The 4,726-nt window shown below is 32.2% G+C and overlaps 1 protein-coding gene across 1 annotated transcript in view; it reads right to left on the bottom strand.

The window, feature by feature from the left end:
- The window catches only part of LOC108794262 (zona pellucida-like domain-containing protein 1), a 42,895-nt gene that overhangs the window by 35,587 nt on the left and 2,582 nt on the right, over nucleotides 1–4,726 (bottom strand). The window lies entirely within an intron of this gene.

The following is a 4,726-nucleotide window of genomic DNA, read 5'->3' as shown; positions in this document are numbered from 1 at the left end:
TATATAGATAGATCTATCTATATATATATATAGATAGATCTATCTATATATATATATATATATATATATATCTATATCTATATATCTATATAGATATATAGATATAGATATATATAGATAGATATATATATATAGATAGATCTATCTATATATATATATAGATAGATCTATCTATATAGATAGATCTATATAGATAGATCTATCTATATATATACCTATTTCTATGAAAAATCTGTTCTCCCGTAGCTGTTCGTGTAAAAGATCACTTCTGGTTTTACTCTCATTTTCACACAATCTAAAAAATCCTCTTTAAATAAATATTCCATGAATAGTCAAAATCAGAAATATGTTAGGGGGCTTTGCAGCTACTAATTTGATTCCCGTACCTGATGCCTGAATGTGCTGTTATATTCAGCATATTCTTAAATGTTGTATGTAATAGGTGGAAACCTTCAATGGCACTGTTAACTCTCTTTTTGAGGAGAAAGGACACAAAGTTACTTTAAAAAATGTGTTCTAGTTCTACAGCCTAGCTACAATAACAAACAGTACTAAAGCAGTTAAGTAAGCTGACTGAGCAAAGGGGGCAATGAAAATCAGCTTTACAGACCTTGAACAGCAGCTTGCTATTTCTGTAACTGCAAATATAAAGGTGCCTGCCAGTACCACCAAACACTGAAATAATCATGGAGTAGAACATGGGCTGACAAACATTTCACATTCTAGTAACAACATATATAGTAATAACCATACCTGGTGTTCTAAAGGTGTCACCACAACTGGCTATGTCCAGACACTGATGTTCATGAGTAACATAAAGTAACACAATATAAAACAGTGTCTGTTTCAGTCCCTTTGATGGAAAGCCCTTGAATGAAATAATACATAAAAAAGGAAATTAATAATTGTAATATATGCAATATATTAATATTTCATTGTATTGCTTTTTTATACTTTATGACAAAACACTTTGATCTTCATGCTATATTTAAAAAGACAAAAACATTTTAATATTTGTGAAAAGTCATTATGATGAGAATGCATATTGCCTATTCAGTCTTTGCAAATGAATAAATGATCATGATAATACATACAGTATACTGCATTGTCATTTCTCATGAGATACAGGGACTTTGCAGTGGCACCAGGGGTAGGAGTTTGCCAATCTCAGAGCTAAAGTTGTGCCATAGAAAGCTGTAGTGTCCCCACAGCTCTGTCTACATACGTATTTATTTCTAAAGAAGGCTGGGCTGATTTATTAAAGGTGTTGAGAACTTCTACAATAAATTGTGTGAATAGTCACTTCTATAATGCAATCATGTGAAAAACAAATTCCTGGTTATTTAGAATACCCGGTCATATGCAGATGAAATAAATAAACAGGAATTTATTTTTTACATGATTGAATGATTGACGTGAATAATTACACAATTAATTGTATGAAGATTATCAATTCCTTAGTAAATCCGCCTCTGTGTGTCTATGTATACAGATACGTTTGTGCATTTTAACAGATACGTTGTGCATTTTAAACTGCTCAATCTCTAATAGGTAAATTGAAGCTCCGCTCACTTTGAATGCCAAATCATGTGCAAAGGTAAGTTTAAAAAAGGATTTGTGCATGCATGTGATTTGATAATTGCAATTATCATAGCTTCACCTTATTCGCCAAAATATCATACACATTCCAAAGTGAACATACACTTTGCTAAGTGAGAAGCATCTATTCCTTTGACAAATCAATCCAAATGCATAATAATCAATCTAAAACTTACTCTGGATTAAAAAATATGAGACATATATACAGTGCATTTCTTTTACAGCATTTGAATTACTGTTGACATGCCTTTAAAAAAATATGGTCAACATGAACTGTAAAACAGCTATACCATGCCCTTTGTAGTATATTGTGATTGCTATATTTAAAATGTCACTGCAGTCAAAAACATTTTAATCTGGAATAGTGTAAGAAGAGGTTAGAACATCAGGTTTTAAATGTTGTCCGTATCGCCCATTGGACACGATTTTGTAAGCCTTCCCCCACTCTACTAAAATGAAAATACTAAATATTGCTATTGTCTGGCTTTTAGATCACAGTTAGAAGCACGTTCCTGATCAATTTGAATACCCAGTAATGTGCAGATGCTTTTCACATGATTGGATAATTAAAGTGAACATTCGCACAATTATTTAAGTGAAGATTCTTAGCTTCTTCTTCTTTAGTAAATCATCTTCAATATACCAGCAGTGGCAGTCTATGTGATCTGTATTACATGGCCCAAACCACTCCATTACCAGTTCACCAGGGAAGGCAGGTAGGTTGCACATTCCCTCCTTCCCCCATGGAGAATTGATGCTTTGGAAAGTCATCTCCTATTTAGAGACCCTGTTAAAGCATATTATAAGGGAATAAGGGTTTGTATTCGGCATCAGAACGTTGTAAAAAACAAATAGTCATTACTAGGGATAGAACTAACCTCACATTTACTATCCTCACATTCAGCTATGAAAAGATTACCCAGCTTATTCTCTAACAGAACATTCTTCGCATCATAAAGATGGTGAGCTTTTTTCAGAAAATCTAGCCCAGTTAATGTGAATTATCTGTATTCAAGAACCTAATATGCTACTACGGTAGCTTTTTACTTTAGGGTACCTCTGCATTATTTACTTAGTTATTGAGGGCTTTTTATTTGACTAGTTACGTTTTCGCATAAATATCATACTTCTCAATTGAGAAACGGAATCATATTGTACAGCATTTTTCTTTACTGTGCCAGCATGCTTGCTGCAGTCTGGTATTTTCAGAGTTAAACTAATTCATAGAAAGGTATCTGCAATATCATATTATATCATACGTTAATGCTTCCCAGTGACATGAAAGTAATGAAAATTTTATATCCTGTCATTTGCTCTAAGTGAGTAAATAGTTATCATTAACAGGCTTTCTATGAATGCTGTCATGCTTTTGAGTAGCATAATGCAAAAATGATTTTCTATGGCAGCTATTATTCTTTTAAAAATTTTAATAAAGACATTTGTACTTGTTTTTTTCACAGTTAATTGGAAAACCATGCCATAGTGGCTAATAATATTTCACCCATAGAATTAAACAAGGAACCTAGCTGGTCACTATGAACACTCCACTTTTTTTTTTACAAATGAACCCCATATCTTAAAAATCACATAGGACTGTTTATTGTGCAGTAAACCAAGGCAACCAATCAGACCTCCATCTACAGTAGTCAGATTGGTACATAACTAGTTGCTATCTTGTATTTTTAATTTCATATAGCCATTGAACTTTGCACTGTTTGATTATAGTTTAAAATATAAATACAAATGGATACATTGATCGTTAGATAGATAGATAGATAGATAGATAGATAGATAGATAGATAGATAGATAGATGGATTTTTATTGTTAAATACCATATGACAACATAATAATTGACATTAGCAACCACTCTGCAATTGTCTTTCACAGTTGTACATAGTCAAAATCTGAAATATGGTATGACTGCTATGCATGATTTCACTTTGCAATTGCATTATTGCTCTAGACACAATCTTAATAAAGTAAATCCATCAATGTAATTATGTATTTAGAACTTATCATAAAAACACAAACATTATATTAGGGGTCTATTTATCAACGTTTTCACTCAAGAATCACATGACTTCTACCCAATATTCACACATATTTCTTTATATAATCTGATGTGGAAAATGTGTGAATTGTGTGGAAGTTATCTGATTCAGTGATAAAATCAATGATAAATGTTCCTTTACATGCAATATTATTGTTAGTTGTATAAAGTTCCTCATGCTTCTATTTTATTTCATAACAAGGAAAAATACACTTACCATAGCTGCAGAAAAAGGAGACGTTACTAGATCTCTGTGGATTTGTGGAGTTAATTTCAGTCATAGATATGCAAGAACAAAGCAATTGTGTAAATTAATAACAAATGTGTCAAAAATGACAGTGATGACAATTGCTTAAATAATTGCAAAGTGTACATACACTTCCTAACCCTGTAACTTGATAAAAAGGGAGTCATCAAGCCTAGGGCTTCCCTGTATTAAAGGATTTAACAGACAGGATGCAACAGATATCATATTACCTTTACTAAGTTCTCACTGAGGTATTTCCGAAAACAATTAGACAAAAAATATAGTGCGTAAAACAGGTAGAGTTTCTTCTTACCTTGTGAATAGCTTACCTATGGATAGTATTTCATGGAAATATATTGTTTTAATTTGTATAACTAGTGCTGTAATAAAATCTTAGAAAAATAATCATTTTAATTTTGAATGCACAGCCTGAAAAAAAAACAACAGTGTTCCATAATCCTGTTGGCTGCAATAAGTCTTGTTAGGCTATCTTCCTCTGTGGGTTAAAAAGCATATCCATTAGACAAACTTTAATGTTATCCACTGGTAACCAGAACACTATTAGCAGCTAGGAACCCATCCTCAGCTGTGAGAGCTGATTTGTAAATTGCAAGCTCAAGTTTGCAGGTACCACTGAAACTTATATATAATGTCAGTAAGTAATCAACCATTATTGGTGTATCCTTACTAAGTGACAACAGAGAATTATATCACAAAAAGTGTTCTAACTTTCTGTATTTTACCTTTTTTATAATATGAGGATAGACAAGCCACATACCACTTAAAGAAGTAGAGGAACAGAGGGGTAGGAGTAGAAAGGAATCTTCCA

The sequence above is a fragment of the Nanorana parkeri genome, unplaced genomic scaffold, assembly GCF_000935625.1.
Source record: "Nanorana parkeri isolate BGI_ZX_2015 unplaced genomic scaffold, ASM93562v1 scaffold827, whole genome shotgun sequence".
Taxonomy (NCBI): domain Eukaryota; kingdom Metazoa; phylum Chordata; class Amphibia; order Anura; family Dicroglossidae; genus Nanorana; species Nanorana parkeri.
The sequence above is the reverse complement of the archived record's forward strand: the minus strand, read 5'-3'. Positions and strand labels throughout refer to the sequence as shown.